Genomic DNA, 19438 nt, shown 5'->3' on the forward strand with positions numbered 1-19438 from the left:
TATTCACGTCACCTTTTCAAGGAAGCGCGCATTTGAGCCGTGCACTTATATCTTAAGTAATATGGCATTAAAGAAACTTGACGAATACAAATATTTAGGAATTTTAATGACGTCTGACTTAAGATGGAACAGACACATTACGCATATTAAAAATAAAGCAATACGTTCATTGGGTTTCCTCCGCCGTAACTTCAGTCAAATACAGAATAAATTAAAAGAGCAATTGTATTTCACTTATGTCCGTAGTTTACTTGATTACGGTTGTATTTGTTGGGATCTGTACACGGCCGATCTCACAGAAATTTTTAGATGAGGTGGGAAAATGTCGCTATAAAAAACACAACCTTGGTTTTGCGAAATCTAGCACGAATTTTCTGGGAAAAATTCACTGAAAATAGAATAGAGCGCTTTGACAACTTGCAGATTTTGCAAATTCAAAGATTTCTCATTCTGAAATTAAGGCACTGTGTACCGGCAAAGCTTTGTCGATAAGTTTGCACCACTACTCGTATTTGCCCAACGGAATTGAAATTTGTCACCAACAGTACGTTTCTGAAAGATTGCCGTTTGGTATTTGAGCAACTATCTCTAAATGACCACGAACTCAGGTAGCTTTTGGGCCATTTTAGTTAAAGCGATGAAGGTGGAAAATATTTCTGACAAATCTTCAACATGTTTTCGCAAAGTAAAGAAATTAGGTATCATTCTATCTTTATACAATTTACCACATATATCCACCTGAAAACATAATTAGATATATTTTATCAAAGCAAAGGCTTTCCTTCTTCCCAAGCCTCAGGCTCGAGCGTAATTTTCTGAACAGATAACAAAATAAATCGAAATTAAGGAAAAAATTATGCAGATCCCACGTACTTTAGCATCGAAGTTATGCAAAACACTTTCCAGGTAGCTGGCTATGGCGTCCACCTGGCGGCGGTGCGCCTCGACCAGATGTTTGGCTCTCTCTGTACCTTTACGCATATGTTTAATGTGTTTTTATAAAGTCTTGAATTTGTTCTATACAACCCTATTGTGTTTGTTTTGATTGCCTATAGAAATTTTTATACAGGTGCCAAAAGGTTATTTGGCCACTGTATTATAGGAACTCTAAAGACACATCTCTATAAAATCCCTGAATGGACTTGCTTTTTAGCAAGTCCATTCAGGGATTTTAGCAAGTCCAATTCAGATATTTAGCAAGTCCAAATTTCTATCGAACATTTCTATCGAGTTGCTTTAGAGATGCTAAAGACAAATTTCTGGAGTAGATTTCTATCGAGTTGCTTTAGAGATTCTACAGACAATTTCCATAGAACATATATATCCAGTTGCTTTAAAGATGCTAAAGACAAATTTCTGTAGAATTTTTCTATGGAGCTGCTTTAGAGATGCTAAAGATGCATTTCTATAGAATATTTTTATTGAGTTGCCTTAGAGATGCTAGAGAATATTTCTATGCAATTGCTTTGGAGACCCTACAGGCAATCGATGATGATGATGATGTGTGGTGTTTTGTGGCGCAAGGGCCAAGTTTGACCAAAGAGCGCCATGACAAATGGTAGTGTTAACGATGTATTATGGAAGATGTGACTTGGCGGTAAAGTGGCCTAAAAATAGTCGCTGTAAATGCGCAAAATCTATGTACTATAAAATTATGGCTATGAATAATGACTAAGACTGTGAAGATTAAAATCCATCGTAAAAGAATGATGCATTGTTTAAAATATGCGAGACGTTAAATTTCTTACAGCACTACAGCCTCGCCAGAGCCCTTGAACCACAAGGGCCTAGAGGCATGTGCTTATTCAAAATAATTATCGCAGCAGCATCCTCTGAAGAGAGGAAGTGCTACGACCGTGTGGGGCTAATAACATGAAACGCAACATCTTTCAAAAAATCTAAGACGGCGTTGGTGCCAAAGAGTGGTTCTGGACCAAGTAACATAACAGGATGAAGGGGGATGTGGTGCCTGTATGCTAAGAGAAAGTGTTTTTTTCTTTCGGGTGCGGCTTCCCGACACTCCAGTAGGACGTGGAGGACGGTAAGCCTCTCCCCGCATCTACCACAGGTTGGAGGCTCGTTTCCCGTGAGTAAGAAGTTGTGTGTGCCAAAAGTGTGTCCTATTCTTAGACGGCAGAATAGGACATCTGTCCTGCGGGATTTTGTTACAGGAGGCCAGAAACCTAATTGTGGCTTTATTACATGCAGTTTATTATTTATTTCTTCGTCCCACATGCGTTGCCAGTGGTTTCGTAGTTTCCTTCTTAAGAAAGGCTTCAGGTCTGTGACAGGGACCGAAGCAATAGAGTTAACTGCATGCGATGAGATTGATGTGGCCATCTGGTCCGCTAGAACGTTTCCCTCGATGCCCCTATGTCCAGGTACCCAGCATATGATCACATGTTGGTTAGATATATATACTTTGCACAGTGCGGAGTAGAGTTCAACCAATACTGGATTTTTCTGATTACAGAAAGACATCAAGGCCTTCCCAACACTGAGGGAGTCCGTATATATAACTGATTTCGGGAGTTGTGATTTGTTTATATGCTTTACGGCCGACAGCAGTGCGTAGGCCTCAGCCGTAGAGATACTAGTTTCCGGGTGCAGTACGTCGGATTCCGAGAAGGATGGACCGACGGCTGCATAGGACACCCCGTCGTGTGACTTTGATACGTCTGTGTAGAACTCCGTGCAGGAGTATTTGTGCTGGAGTTCCCGGAAATGCATCTTGATTTCAATCTCTGGAGCATGCTTTGTGACTTCCACGAAAGATATATCACATTGTATGAGCTGCCACTCCCAAGGAGGTAGCAGCTTGGCTGGATGCATTAGGCGAAGCTCAAGGAGTGGAACGTGCATTTCTTCGCTAAGCTCCCTCACTCGAAGCGAGAAAGGCTTTCTTACGGAGGGGCGATGATGGAAAAGGGTAGTGCAGGTCATATCGTTAACAGTGTTAAAACATGGATGTTGTTGATTGGATTGTATTTTAAGGAAATATGTAAGGTTGATATAAGTTCTCTGTAGATGGAGGGACCATTCATTTGATTCCGCGTATAAGCTTTGAATCGGGCTCGTTCTGAAAGCGCCAGTGGCTAACCGGATACCTAGATGGTGAACAGGATCTAGCATCTTTAGCGCGCTCGGGGCGGCAGAGTGATAAATAACGGCGCCATATTCTAGTCGCGATCGAATGAGGCTTTTATAGAGATTCATTAACCACTTCCTGTCACTACCCCATGTAGTCTGGGATAGAAGTTTGATTATGTTCATTGTTTTTAGACATTTTTGTTTAAGATGTTTAATGTGGGGGATGAAAGGGAGCCTGTAGTCAAGTATGACACCTAGAAATTTGTGTTCTTTGTTTACAGGTATCTGTTTTCCACGCAGTTCTATGCAAGGATCTGGGATAAGTCCTCTCTTTCTTGTAAAAAGAACACAAGAGCTTTTGTTAGGATTGATCTTAAATCCATTCCTGTCTGCCCACATTGACACTTTGTTCAGGCTATGCTGTACCTGTCTTTCGCAGACTGCGAGGTTACAAGATTTGAAAGCTATTTGAATGTCGTCCACGTAGACAGAGTAAAAGATGACGGGTGCTAGTGAAGCACGAAGCGTGTTCATCTTCACGATAAAAAGCGTGCAGCTGAGCACGCCTCCTTGGGGTACACACGTTTCTTGCGTAAAAGGACGTGAGAATGCATTGCCGACTTTTACCCGGAAGGTACGATTTGACAGATAGCTTTTTATTATATTAAACATATTACCATGGATGCCCATTTCTGACAGGTCTCTTAAGATTCCGTAACGCCACGTTGTGTCATACGCCTTTTCCATATCGAGAAATATCGATAGGAAGAACTGTTTATGTATAAATGCGTCCCGGATATTCCCTTCAACACGCACGAGATGATCAGTTGTGGAGCGCCCTTCTCGGAAGCCGCACTGATAAGGATCAAGCATTTTGCTCTGTTCAAGGAGATGAATGAGTCGCCGATTTATCAATTTTTCGAACACCTTACAAATGCAGCTTGTAAGGGCTATCGGGCAGTAACTTACCACCGAGGAAGGGTCTTTGCCTTGTTTTAATACAGGGACTACAATGGCTTCCTTCCACGCGGTTGGAAGGTACCCTGCATCCCAGATGGTGTTGAAAATCTGAGTAGTGTAAGTTGCGTGTCATTGTGTAAGTTTTTGAGCATTTCATACAAGATTCTATCAGATCCTGGTGCGGAACTCTTGCATGCACTCAAGGCAGCCTTCAACTCGGCAGCACTAAAAGGGCAATTGTACGGTTCATTCTGTCAGCGTTTATTGATGAGTGGCTTGCATTCTTCTATTTGTTTATATTTTAGGAAGGATTGCGAATAATGATTTGAGCTTGATACACTCTCAAAGTGCTCCCCAAGTGAGTTGGCCTGATCTTGCAGTGTATCTCCCTGTGTGTTTACCAGGGGGAGTGAATGTGTTTGCCGCCCTCTAATCCTATTTACTCTGTTCCAGGCTTCGGCCTCATCCCTAAACGAGTTAATACTTGATAAAAACTTGTGCCAACTTTCACGTCTGGCCTGTCGGCGGGTTCGCCTGCCCCCAGATTTTACTTTTTTAAAGTTGACTAGATTCTCTGCAGTGGGAGAAGCGCGTAGCAACCCCCACGCCCTGTTCTGTTTTTCACGAGCGATCCTACAATCGTCGTTCCACCATGGGACACGCCGTTTGCAGGCCAAGCCTTTTATTTCTGATATGCATTTAAATGCGACATCTATTATGAATGCTGTAAAAAACTCGACTGCAGCGTCAATTCCTAACGAAGACAGGTCAGCCCATGAAGATACTACTTAGAGATAGAAATTTCTCCCAATCAGCTGTCTCAATCTTCTACCTAGTAGCGTATGGTGGATATTCGTTTTCTTTATATGATCTTTGCAGTATAGGGAAGTGGTCGCTACCGTAAGGGTTGTCGGTAACTTCCCATTCAAGTTCAGGCAGTACAGACGGGGAGGCTATACTAAGATCTATTGACGAAAACGATGGGTTTGCAAGAGAGTAATATGTGGGTTCTTTCTTGTTGAGAAGGCATGCTCCCGAAGAAAAAAGGAACTGTTCAACAAGGCCACCTCGCGCATCTATACGAGAGTCGCCCCACAGGGAGCTGTGCGCATTGAAATCGCCAAGAACAGCATAAGGTTCTGGCAATAGATCGATCAAGGAGTGAAATTCATGTTTGTTCAGTTGGTAATGCGGGGGTATGTAAAGGGAGCAAATGGTGATGAGTTTGTTTAGTAGGACGACTCGAACCGCCACTGCTTCAAGGGGCGTTTGTAGCTCTAAAGGCTTACACGCAATACTTCTATGAGTAAGAATCGCAACACCACCCGATGATGCGACGGCATCATCGCGATCTTTGCGAAACGTAACATACGTACGGAGAAAGTTTGTGTCTTTAGATTTTAAGTGTGTTTCCTGTAAACACAGCACTTTTGGATTATGTTTGTGGATGAGTTCTTGCAAATCATCAAGGTTTCTAAGGAGACCTCTGATGTTCCATTGAATGATTTGTGTATCCATGTTTAAGGTAAATTGGTGCTGTGTTTACGGAAACGGAGTGGATGCCTTATATTACAGAGCCCTTTCGAGGCCCTGTAATAGGTGTTTTGTTCTTTCTGAAGCGTTCGAGCGATTCTCGGCGATCCTTAGGCGTTTGGTGCGCCTTGGGGACAGGTGTAGTGTCCATTGCCTCGTGTGAGGCGCCGGACAAGCGCTCTTGCGAGCGAGAGGTTTTCAGAGGGAGTCCCGCCTTGGAGGGCAAGACCCCTGCGCCCACCAGCCCGGAGGTCGATGGGGCTCCCTGAGGGATTTGGCTGCGCTGGCCGCTGCCAGCGCTGGAAGGGGCCTCGGAGGTTGGGGCAGCCTCGGCTGCACCCGCCTTTGGGGTGGATGGTCCCTTCTCCTCGGTTGACGGAGCAGCGCTAGCTGCAACCGCCGTGGGGGCAGATGGCGTAACTGCCGACTCACTCCCTGTGGGTCGGACAGCCGCCGGAGGCCGTTGCGACGCTGCCCCCTTCCGCGCCACATCGGCAAAGCTGCTCTTAGACAGCTATGACACCCGCCTACGTGCCTCCTTGAAAGATATATTTTCTTTGACTTTGATTGTCACAATCTCTTTTTCTCTTTTCCAGGACGGGCAGACGCGTGAGTATGCGGCGTGCTCGCCATCACAGTTGACACAGTGTGGAGTCTTCTGGCATGTTTCGGAGGAATGTTCAGTGTCACTACACTTGGCACATGTCAGCCGGCCTCGACAGTTCTGTGAACTGTGGCCGAACCTTTGGCACTTAAAGCATCTGAGAGGATTTGGCACGTATGGCCTAACACGAAGTTTGATATAACCGGCCTCGATGGACTCCGGGAGGACACTTGAACCGAAAGTGAGTATAAGGTGTTTCGTGTTGATCTCTTTGCCGTCTCGCCTGATCTTAATTCGCTTAACATTTATGACATTCTGTTCACTGAAGCCCTCCAAGAGTTCAGCTTCAGTGAGCTCTAGCATGTCGTCGTCCGAGACAACGCCGCGGGTGGTGTTCATGGTACGGTGCGGAGTTACTGTTATTTGGGTCTCGCCAAATGAGACAAGTTTCGGCAGTTTCTCGTACTGCTTCTTATCGTGGAGCTCCAAGAGAAGATCACCACTTGTCATTCTCGCCGCCTTATATCCTGTTCCAAAAACTTCAGTTAAAGACTTCGAAACAAGGAACGGTGAAATGTTACGCACTAGTTTGTCTGGGTTTTCTGAGTGGATCACATGATATCTAGGAAAGTTCTGGACTTGTCTTCCGAAAAACTGAAAGAAATCTTCGGTGCGCCCTCGTTTGTGAGGGCGATCAGGGAGTTTAGGAAAAGCGTTTTCCCTGAGTACAGTAGGGTTTTCGGCCGCGATGCCGACCGCCCACCATGGAGCCCAACAGGGGGACGTGACAGGAGTTCCTGCTAGAGAAACCCTGCCAACGCCAGCCGTACATCACTGCTATAACCAAATACAGCATAACCAAGGCTGGCTAGCTACACAAGGTTAACCCTTGCCGCCGGGAGAATAGGAAGTTAGCAGAAGTGAAGAGAAGACAAGAAAGATGAAAAAAGCGAGAGAGAAAGACGAAGATTGGAGAGGAGGACAGGAAAAGGCGACTGCCGATTTCCCCCGGTTGGGTCAGTCCGGGGGTGCCGTCTATGTGAAGCCGAGGCCGAAGAGGTGTGTTGCCTCCGCCGGGGGGCCTTAAAGGTCCAAACACCCAGCATCGGCTCAACCCCCAGGATCCCCTTTTCCCCAGACACGGCTAAGCCGCGCACGGCTACACGCGGGAGGGTCCAACCCTCGTGTGCTCGGGTACGTGGTGTCGCAACACACCAAACGCCTGCTGACGCAGACGCCCCTGCGGGGTACAGGCAATCGAAGCTAGGCCGATGTGGGTAAAGTGCTTGTTATTTACCAAGGTTCTAGAGAACGGTACTGTAGGCAATAAGGATTACAGTTAATGCAGTGGCAAACAAATTGGTATTACAACTACAATGTATTCCGTTTAAAATGTTTATTGCACTTAAGGCTAGATACATGCGTCATATATGTTATATACACGCTTCAGACTAGAACTTGTAACGAACTGTAGCTGCCAACATGCTTCTCGGTTCAAGCTGGTGGTGCTAACGCACGCAACATGAGGTAACAAAAATTCAGTGGCAGACTTGAATAAAGCTGACACCTGGCAATGACAGGCTTGACCAGGTAAAGAAACCTTATCATTAAAACTGCAAGAGGACTGCCTGTTCCAGCAGTGCACATTAACTGGTTCGATAATAAAGCCTGAAAATAGATTGATATGAATGTCCACTGCAATGTTGTTTCAGGCTGACGAAACCACACAGTATTTTAGTCTACGTTTATATGCAAAAATAACACTGGCAGGCCCTGCAATAATGTGCCAAATAGTGGTCCTTATAGATATGTACACCATATGCCGAAACTACTCAACATTTTAGTGTAAAATACCACTGGCAGTCTCTGCAAGAATTGTGGCAAATAGTGGCCTTCATATAGTACACCATATATCGTACACAGTTTAAAAGCTTGAATTTCGCTGTAAGGGAAACAAAGTTGAGATCGGAGCCAGTATTCTAAAATTGAGGTGAGAAATACAAACCAGACTGACACACGCAATGCCTAAAAAAGATTTAGCTCGGGAGCTCCTATGTAATGTACATGAACAGTAAAATTGTTTTTCTCGGCAACTATAGGACCAAGTTTGATGAGGTTTCATACATTAAGAAGTTTATAATGATAGTTTTTTCATTAACGCCATCCATTCTTATTAAAAATTGTTGACAATAGCAGAACTAGAAGGAATAAAACCTGCTCAGTTTGCAACTGTAAATTGCAAATAATGACTAGCACAGTTCCGTTAATTCTGTAAAATTTCCTACTCGAATACATCAAAAATACAGAAATGAATCAATGAATGAATGAATGTATGGTTTTTATTGGCGCAAGGGTCTGCTATGGCCAAAGAGCGCCAGGTCCGCGGTGATTAGTTCGCGGTGAAGTTATGAGTTCTATGACGTTGATGTGGCGCGGCTGTAAAGGGGCCTTAAAAATAGTCGCTCTAGGGTGCGTAAAATCTATGTGTAATAAGATTATGCCGATGACAAATGACGTGTTCTGTGGGCATTAAAATCCATTGTGAAAGAGTGATGCAAAATAGAAAATACGTGAGATGGTAAAATTACCTGGAGCACTGCTGCCTCGCCAGAGCCCTTGAAAAACAAGGGCCTAGAGGCATGTGCTATACGAAACAGCTATCACAGCGGCACCCTCTGAAGAGAGGAAACGCTATGAACGTGTTGGGTTAATAACATGCAAGACAACATCTTTCAGAAAACCTAGGACTGCGTTGGTGTCAAAGAGCGGTTCTGGGCCGAGTAACCTTACAGGATGAAGGGGGATGTGCTGCCGGTATGCTAGGGGAAAATGTTTCTGTCTCTCGGATTCGGCTGCCCGACACTCCAAGAAGACGTGGAGGACGGTCAGCCTCTACCCGCATCTACCACAGGTTGGAGGATCATTTTTAGGGAGTAAAAAGTTATGCGTGCCAAATGTGTGTCCTATTCTGAGATGACAGAATAGGACATCTGTTCGCCGTGATTTTGTTGCGGAGGGCCAAGAACCTAACTGCGCCTTTATCAGATGCAGTTTGTTGTTTATTTCTGCGTCCCACATGCGTTGCCAGTGGTGTCGTAGTTTCCTCCGTAAGAAGGGCTCAAGATCTGTGACAGGGACTGCAGCGGTAGGATTAACAGAATACGATGCAATTAATGTGGCCATCCGGTCCGCCAGAACATTATCGTCGATGCCCCTATGACCCGGCACCCAGCATATGATCACATGCTGGTTACATATATACGCTCTACATAGGATGGAATATAGTTCATTAATTACCAAATTTTTGTGGTTACAGAATGACATCAAGGCCTTCACAGCACTTAGGGAGTCCGTATATACAACAGATCTTTTGAGTTTTGTTTTCCTTATGTGCTGCGCAGCCGACAATAGTACGTAGGCCTCAGCCGTAAAGATGCTTGTTTCCGGATGCAGTACATCGGATTCCGAGATGGATGGACTGGCGGCTGCATAGGACGCTTCCTTGTCTGACTTCGATGCGTCTGTGTAGAACTCCGCGCAGGAGTGCTTGTACTGGAGTTCCAGGAAATGCATTCGGATTTCGATATCTGGGGTGTGCTTTGTAACTTCTAGTAAATATATATCACATTGTATCAGCTGTCACTCCCAAAGCGGTACCAGCTTAGCTGGAGGCATTAAACGGTGTTGGAGGAGTGGAACATCCATTTCAACACTAAGCTCCCTCACACGAAGTGAAAAGGGCTGTCTTACAGAGGGATGATTACGAAAGAGTGTAGCATATGTCATATCGTTCACGAGGTTAAAACACGGATAATGAGGATTAGAGTGAACTTTCAGGAAATATGTTTTGCTGATGTATGTTCTCTGCAGATGGAGTGACCAGTCATTTGATTCTACATACAAACTTTCAATGGGATCTGTTCTGAAAGCGCCAGTGGCCAGTCGGATTCCTAGATGGTGGACCGGACCTAGCATCTTTAGCGCGCTCGGGGCGGCAGAGTGATAGATGACGGCACCGTAGACCAACCATGATGAAATGAGGCTCTTGTAAAGATTCATTAAACGTTTCCTGTCGCTTGCCCATGTTGTGTGCGACAAAGCTTTCAGTACGTTCATTGTTCTTAATCATTTGACCTTGAGATACTTTGTGTGTGGAAAAAAAGTTGGTTTAGAATCACGTATGATGCCTAAGAACTTGTGTTCTTTGTTGAGTGGTATTCGCTGACCATACATTTCGATACTGAGATCTGCAACGAGCCCTTTGTTTCTTGTGAAAAGCATGCAAGAACTCTTGTTGGGGTTCACTTTAAATCCGTTTTCGTCTGCCCATTTGGACACTTTGTTCAAGCCCTGTTGTACTTGGCTCTCACAAACTGTAAGGTTACAGGATTTGAAACCTATCTGTATGTCGTCTACGTAAACATAATAAAGAAATGACTTGCGGTAATGAAGCACGAATGGTGTTCATTTTCACGATAAAGAGCGTGCAGCTAAGCACACCTACTTGAGGTACACCAGTTTCTTGTATAAAAGGTCGGGAAAATACATTGCCGATTTTAACGCGGAAGGTACGTTTGGGCAAATAGCTTTCTAGTATATTTAACATATTTCCACGAATGCCCATTTCCGATAAGTCTCGCAAGATCCCGTATCGCCACGTTGTATCATACGCCTTTTCTATATCGAGAAATATCGATAAGAATAACTGTTTATGTACAAATGCGTCCCGTATGTTTCCTTCAATACGTACAAGATGATCAGTTGTGGAGCGCCCTTCTCTGAAGCCACACTGATAAGGATCAAGCATTTTGCATAGTTCAAGGAAACAAATGAGTCGCCGAATAATCATTTTTCAAATACCTTACAAAGGCAATTTGTGAGGGATATCGGGTGGCAAATTGCCACCGAGGAAGTATCTTTGCCTTATTTCAAAAAAGGGACCACAATGGCTTCTTTCCATGCAGTTGGAAGGTATCATGCAGCCCAAATGGGGTTGAAAATTGTGAGTAGTGTAACTTGGGTGTCATTATGTAAGTTTTTGATCATTTCATGCATGATTCTGTCAGATCCCGGTGCAGAGCTCTCGCATGCGCTCAAGGCAGCTCTCAACTCGGTATTAATAAAAGGACGTTTGTACTGTTCATTCTGTCGACATTTTCTTATGAGTGGCTTACATTCTTCCATTTGTTTATATTTCAGAAAGGGTTGCGACTAATAGTTTGAACTTGACATGTTCTCAAAGTGCTCCCCAAGTGAGTCTGCCTAATCTTGCAGTGTATCGCCCTGTGTATTTACCAAAGGGAGTGAATATGTTTGCCGCCCTCTAATCCTATTAACCCTGTTCCAGGCTTTGGCCTCATCTGTAAACGAGTTAATACTCGATAAAAACTTCTGCCAACTTTCTATTCTGGCCTGTGGGCGGGTTCGCTTGCCTTGTGACTTTACTTTCTTAAAGTTGATAAGATTCTCTGCAGCGAGGGAAGCGCGTGGCAACCCCCACGCTTGTTCTCTTTCTCACGAGCGATCCTACATTCGTCGTTCCACCACGGGGCACGCCGTCTACATGCCAAGCCATTTACTTTAGATATGCATTTAGATGCAGCATCTATAGTGAAGGCTGCAAATACTGCACAGCAGCAACAATTCCTAAAGACATGTCATTCTATGAGATACTTGTGAGAGTTCGGAATTTCTCCCAGTCAGCTGTATCGATCTTCCACCGAGGTGCCTGTGGTGGATATTCTTTTTGTGAAAGTGGTCGCTCCCGTAAGAGTTGTTGGTAACTTTCCATTCAAGTTCAGCCAGTATAGACGGCGAAACAATGGTAAGATCTATTGAAGAAAACATTCGGTTTGCAAAAGAGTAATATGTGGCTTCCTTCATATTCAGCAGGCACACACCAGAAGAAAAAAAAGGAACTGTTCAACAAGACGTCCTCGTGCATCGATACGAGGGTCGCCCCAGAGGTAGCTGTGTGCATTGAAATCGTCAAGAACATAAGGTTCTGGCAATTCATCTATAGAGGACTGAAATTCGTGTTTGTTTAATTAGTAATGGGGAGGTATGTAAAGCGAGCAAATAGTAATAAGTTTGTTTAGAAGAACAACTCGAACCGCCACTGCTTCAAGGGCTATTCGCAGCTGTAAATGTTGACACGCTAAGCTTTTTTGAATTACAATGGCAACACCGCCCGACGATGCGATAGTGTCATCGCGATCTTTGCGAAAAGGTATATGCTGTAGGAGAAAGTTTGTATGCTATGATTTTAGGTGTGTTTCCTGTAAACAGAGCACTTTTGGATTGTGTTCGTGGATGTGTTCTAGCACATCATCAAGTTTTCTAAGGAGACCCCTGACGTTCCATTGAATAACTTGTGTATCCATATTGGAAGTTAATAGGTGCTGTGTGTACAGACACAGAAGTAGTGATTACAGAAATTACAGAGATTAGATTACAGAACTCTTTCCAGGACCTGTAACCGGGGTTTTGCCTTTTATGGAGCGCTCGAGGGAGCCTCGCCGTTCCTTAGGCGCTTGGCAAGTCGTGAGGATAGGTGTAGTGTCCATTGCCTCTTGTGAGGCGCCAGACCGGCGCTCTTGCGAGCGAGAAGTTTTTCGAAAAAGTCTCTCCTCGGAAGGCAAAACCCCGGCCCCCACCAGCCCGGAGGTCGATGGGGCTCCCTGTGGGATTTGGCTGCGCCGGCTGTTGCCAGCGCTGGAAGGGGCCGGGAAGGTTGAGGCAGCCGTGGCTGCGCCTACCTTCGGGGCCGCTATCGGTTCTTCGTGATCGCTGCGCGTAGCTCAGGTTGCCGCAGATAACTCTTGTGGGGCCGGCAGCCCAAGGGTAGCCTGGCCTGTTTGCTGGTTGGATGGAGTAGGTTTACCTACTTCCACCTGGGGGCAGGAGCCAAAGGTACCTGCTCACTGTATGCGGGCTGGGCACTTGGCGATGGCCGCTGCGACGCTGCCCCCCGATGCACCGCATCAGCATAAGGTGTGCTGTGGAACGGTGAGCACCTCTTACGGGCTTCCTTAAACGAACTGTTTTCTTTGACTTTGAGGGTGATTATGTCTTTTTTTTTCTTCCAGTTCGGACAGGTCCGCGAATAGGCTGGATGCTCACCACTGCAGTTCACACAGTGAGGTGTGCCTCTGCAGTGGTCGGAGGGGTCGCCCTGGACTTCACACTTAGCACAAGTTATTTGACCACGGCAGCTCGGCGAGCCATGGCCGAACCTCTGACATTGGAAACACCATCTAGGGGATATAAGTTGGGGTTATATGGTTGGACAGTTAACCTTACGTATCCTGTTTCAATGGTGTCTGGCAGAACGCTAGATGCAAATGTTAGGACAAGGTGTATGGTGGGAATTTCTTTGTTGTCCATTCTTAGGATAATGCGCTTTAGATTGATTACATCTTGGTCTTTCCACCCTTTTAAGAGTTCAGCTTCAGTCAAATCCTGGAGGTCTGCCTCTGACACGACTCCGCAGGAGCTATTCATTGTTCGGTGTTGTGTAACAGAGCTAGGTATGTTACCAAATGTCACAAGACTGCCTAGCTTCTCGTACTGATGTTTCTGAGGAATCTCAAGGAGAAGGTCTCCGCTTGCCATTTTCGTTACGTTATAACCTTACCCTATGGGTTCAGTTAAAGGGTTCGCTACTATGAAAGGAGAAATGAATCTTGCCTATTTTTCTGAGTTCTTGCTGTGCACAACATGGAATTTCGGATAGGTCTCTCTTGCTCGGTTGAAGCATGCGGTTAGGTCATCGGTGCGTCCCCTCTTCTGAGTGTGACGATCAAGTATGTGGGGAAATGCGGATGTTCCCATAGTGCTTCCTTTTCTTTTCGGCGGAAAAGGTGGCCACCCACCAGGGAGCCCAACGTGGGGACACTGCAGCACTTAACGGATAAGGCTGCAGGCGGCAGCCGTACATTACCACTATAACCTAATGTATAAAATTCGGAAGAGACGGAAGAGAACAGATGAAAGGACAGTAAAAGAAAGATGATAGGAAAGAAAAAGATTGAAGAGGGAGACAGGATAGGCGACTGCCGATTTCCCCCGGGTGGGCCAGTCCGGGTGTGCCGTATACATGAAGCAGAGGCCAAAGAGGTGTGTTGCCTCCACCGGGGGGCCTTAAACGTCCCAACACACGGCACCGGCTCAACCCCCAGGATCCCCCTCTCTCCGGACAAGGCTAAGCTGCGCACGGCTAACCGCGGGAGGGTCCAACCCTCGTGTGCTCGGGTACGTGGTGTCGCAACACAACAAACGCCTGCGGACGCAGACGCCCCTGCGGGGGAAAATACAGAAATACTTTTGAGACAACCACAGGACTAGTTTGAATTAGGTTTGTGGCATTTGAGAAAGTTAATTATACTTGTTGCAGGAAGAACTATTTGATTTAGAGCCTAGAGGTAAAAATTTAAAAAAAATTGGCAGGTTTAAGAAAAATAACACCTCGAAGCTTAATAATCTGCGACTCTGCATTAAAAACAGATATTTCAGTTCTGCAGACTCCATCCCCTGTGTCTAAAGTTAACAAATTTGATATATGAATTTACAGCTTACACGAAATTGTTGCAATGTTTGACAGTTTTTCGCATCTACTCACAAATCAGTGATTGTACGTTAGAGCTGCATATGATCTCAAATTTGCCAGATTAAATTATAGTATTGGGTCTAATAGAAATGTGATCTCGTTTTTTTACTTATGAGTAAGATTTTGAACCTTACAACTTGCTTTCTTCGAACTTTGTAGTTTTTATGAATTCGTATCAAATACAGACTAGTTGGCTAAAAACGTGTAATTATGGTACTGTGTAACGTGAATTATGCTTTTTCGAATAACATGTTTACTTTGATGCAACGATATTCTATTTTTTATTTTTTTAGCTGATTCCTTGCTGGACACCTGTAAAGCATTCATGAGTTCATAAATAAATAATAAATGAATAAGTAAACAAATAAATATTGAGGGTTGTCTTAGAATTCCACTACCAGCCTGGCCTGTATGAAGCTTTGGCTACTGCTCACATGTTCCAAGGGAAGGAGCGGGGAAAAGCTAGTTCTTTAGCCTCATTTGGTCCGTCTAGTAATCGACGATGGTGGATCGTGCAAAATACAATTGAAATTAATTTTCAGAAGGTGTAATAAACGTTCAGCCATAATACATTAGCAGGTACAAACATGCCACAAATATGTATATAGTTGTAGCGCTATGTTAAGTTCCATTTCAGTATTTCATAAAAAATGCAACAAAAAATGGCAGAACGCCCTATCTCCCTGAACACTCTACCAAAGAGGGGCAGTTCCTTTCAGAATCACTTTTGATAATATTTTCACTTTCCCACATGCTGTGGCATTGGCACTGGGCCAATGTTCCTGGCACTAAAATATTGTTACGGGGGAGAAAATATATGTATTTACCATATATACAGTTACGAGGTTGTAGCTCAGTAATCAGGGTAAGACCATCTAAAGATCGTCTAGACACTTCAATCTCCTCTTAACCTCACAACGTCCTTTTGTCCACAGTGGCACAAACATGTACGTTACATTAACACCCGGCGGCAGAAGCATCGTCTCGATGCTTACTAGGGTGTCGAATCAGTGTGCGAGTTATAGGGCTTTAGTCGCGAAACGTTCACGATATCAGTTCTTGGTGGGGTAGAAGACGTCGAAGTCACAGGTGATATCTCATATGTGACGCTGGTGACTTGGCGAAGAACTCGGTATGGCCCGACGTATCGCGGCAGCAAGCAGTTTTTCGCAAAGGCCAACGCGGCGGGAGGGCAACCAAAGCAGCACAAGTGACCCAGGGCTGAAATGAACGTCCCGACGACGACTGTCGTAACGGTGCTTTTGGCTAGTCTGAGACGCCAGAAGACGGTCACGGGCAATGCGACGTGCTGTGGCCGCCCTAACAATGTCGTCGTGAGCATAGAACGTGGTAGTGGTGGCATCGGAAGGGAGCAGCGGGTCAGGAGGCCGGAGTGAGTCACGGCCATATAGTAGATAGAACGAAGAAAAACCTTTAATATCGTGACGCGACGACTTCTACGCAAACTCCACGAAAGGTAAGGTGCAGTCCCAATCCCGGTGGTCATCGGACACGTACATGGAGAGCATAACCGTGAGTGTACGCTTGAAACGCTTGGCAAGTCCGTTTGTCTGTGGGTGGTAAGCCGTCGTGAACTTTTGGGACGTGGAGAAAGAGCGAAGATGCTCGTCGACAACCTTAGATAGAAAACAGTGGCCTCTAGCGGTGAGTAGCTGACATGGGGCACCCTGATGTAGGATCACTTCATGAACGAGAAAATCAGCCACATCAGTTCCGCAGCTCGTAGGGAGGGCCCGCATTATGGCATAACGCGTGGTATAGTCCGTAGCAATGGCCACCCACTAGTTGCACGAGGTTGAATTTGGAAATGGCCCAAGAAGGTCCAGGCCGACGTGGTAAAATGGCTCACTGGGAATATCTATAGGCTTACGGTGCCCAGAGGGAGACATTTAAGGCTCCTTGCGGCGTTGGCAAAGTTCGCAGGCAGCGACGCAACTTCGAACAGAGTGATATAGCCCAGGCCAGAAAAATCGCCTGAGCACACGGTCGTGCGTACGGGAGACGCCCAAATGACCAGCGCTGGGCACATCGGGTAACGAGAATGTTCGAGCGCAGATGCTGGGGAACAGAAACTGTTCAGCACCATGTGGATTCATATTGCGTCGGTATAAGGTCCCGTCCTGGAAAACAAACATACGGAGAGAAACATCCTGTTGCTCCGTGGTAAGGCGTTCGATGATGGATCACGAATATGGGTCGCGACGCTGGTCGTTGGCGATGCGTGAGAAGTCGGAGATCGAGAAAACGCAGGTATCTGTATCGGCTTCAGTGCCATCGGGAGGGGTCGACAGGCTAGCGGGAAAGGCAGTCGGCGTCCTTATGCTGCCACCAAGGCTTGAAGGACACGGTAAAGGCGTACTCTTGCAGGCGCAAAGCCCAGCGGCCAAGACAGCCTGTCGGATCACTGAGTGAGGATAGCTAACATAAGGCATGATGATCTGCCACCATGGTGAAATGCCGACAGAACAGGTAAGTGCGGAACTTAGCAATGGCCCAAAAAAGGCCAAGCACTCACGTTCTGTTATGGAGTAGTTGCACTCTGGTGCTGAAAGAAGACGGCTAGCATACGCGATCACGCGATTGGTGTCCCGCTGTCGCTGGGACAAGATAGCGCCAATGCCATGACCGGTGGCATCAGTACTAACTTATGAATGAATGTTTGATGTGTAATGGCACAAGGGCCAAGTGTGACCAATGAGCGCCATGCCCGTGGTAATGAGTTTGCAGTGTAATTATTAGTTCTAAGAAGTTGGTGTGACGTGGCTGTAAAGGGGCCCTAAAATAGTCGCTCTAATGTGCGTAAAATCTGTACAATAAAAATATGGCGATGACGTATGACATGTACTATAAGATTAAGATGCATTTCAAAAGAATGATACGATGTATAAAATATATCAGGTTAAAAGAATGGCTAGAGCACTACTGCCTCCTTAGAGCCCTTGAAACACAAGGGTCTGCAGGCATGTGCTGCGCAAAACAATTATCGCAGCGGCATCCTCTGGAACGAGGATGATCTACGAGTGTAATGGGCTTATAACATGTAGGACAACGTCATTTAAGAAGCTGAGGACTGCCTTGGTGCTAAAAAGCGGTTCGGTGTAGAATGATGTAATAATAGTATGCAAGCGGAAAATGTTTCTTTCTCGCCGTTTCGGCTTCCCGACACTCCAGGAGCACATGGAGGACGGTCAGCCTCTCACCGCGTCTGAAATAGGTTGTAGATTCACTTCCAGTAAATAGAAAATGATGGCTCTCAAATGTGTGTCCTGTACTGAGGCGACAGAATAGGACATCCGTTCGCCGAGATTTTGTTGGGAATGGCCAAAAACCTAATTGTGGCTTTATAACGTGCAGTTTATTATTTGTTCATGCATTCCACATGCGTTGCCAGTGTTGTCGCAGTTTCTTTCTTAAGAAAGGCTTAAGATCTGTGACAGGGACAGCAGCCGTAGGAAAAGTGGTTAGTGGTGTGAGTGATGCGGCGATTTTGTCAGCTAATACATTACCCTCGATGTCTCTATGCCCAGGTACCCAGCATATTATTACATGTCTATATGATAAATAAATGCGGCATAAGAGTGAGTAAAGTTCAATGAAAACCAGAATTGTAAACTTTTGTAAAGAGTTCAGCGCTTTCACAGGGCTTAACGAGTCTGTAAATAATATTCATCTGTCGAGTTTTAGTTTATATGTTTTACTGCAGACAGTACAGCATAGGCTTCTGCTGTGAAGATACTCGTTAAGGGATTCAATACATCAGATTTAGAAAAAGAGGGACCAACAGCATAAGATACACCAGAATCTGATTTTAAGCCCTCTGTGTAGGATTCGGAACAGCAGTACTTCGATTGAAGTTCACAGAAACGCATAGCAATTTCGAGGTCAGGAGCGTGCTTTGTGACCCCTACAAAGGATACATCACAATCTACTATCTACCACTCCAGGGGTGGTAGTAGCTTAGCTGGAGGCATTAGGCGATGTTCGAGAATTGGGACATCCATTTCTTCGCTAAGCTCTCTTGCACGCAGTGACAAAGGAAGTCTCATAGAGGGTCTGTTATAAAAAAGTGTTTCATGTCAAGTCGTTAGCGGTTCTGAAACACGCATGTTCTTTATTAGAGCGCACTTTGAGAAAATAAGTGAAGCTGATGTATGTTCTCTGAAGATGGAGTGACCCCTCATCTGACTCTAAATATGGACTTTCGACAGAGCTTGTTCTAAATGTGCCAGTGGCCAAACGGATACCCAGATCACGAACGCGGTCTAACATCTTAAGCGCGCTCGTTGTGGCAGGGTGATATACTACGGCACCATAATCTAACCGTGATCAGACTAGGCTCTTGTAAAGATTCAGTAAACACTTCCTGTCACTACCCCATGTTGTTTTGGATAGGATTTTAATTAAATTCATAGTTTTTAGACATTTTGCTTTAAAAAATTTTATGTGTGGACTGAAAGGGAGCCTGGAGCCAAAAATAACACCTAGAAATTTGTGCTCTTTGTTGAAGGGAATTCGTTGTCCACCCAGTTCTACACAAGGATCAGGGACCAGGCCTCTCTTTCTTGTAAAGAGAACACAAGAGCTTTTTGGGGGGTTTATTTTAAATCCATTTTGGTCTGCCC

The 19438-nt window shown here is 45.3% G+C and overlaps 1 protein-coding gene across 2 annotated transcripts in view; it reads right to left on the reverse strand.

The window, feature by feature from the left end:
- The window catches only part of LOC139051574 (uncharacterized), a 464967-nt gene that overhangs the window by 333944 nt on the left and 111585 nt on the right, over nt 1-19438 (reverse strand). The window lies entirely within an intron of this gene.

The sequence above is a fragment of the Dermacentor albipictus genome, unplaced genomic scaffold (assembly GCF_038994185.2).
Source record: "Dermacentor albipictus isolate Rhodes 1998 colony unplaced genomic scaffold, USDA_Dalb.pri_finalv2 scaffold_12, whole genome shotgun sequence".
Taxonomy (NCBI): domain Eukaryota; kingdom Metazoa; phylum Arthropoda; class Arachnida; order Ixodida; family Ixodidae; genus Dermacentor; species Dermacentor albipictus.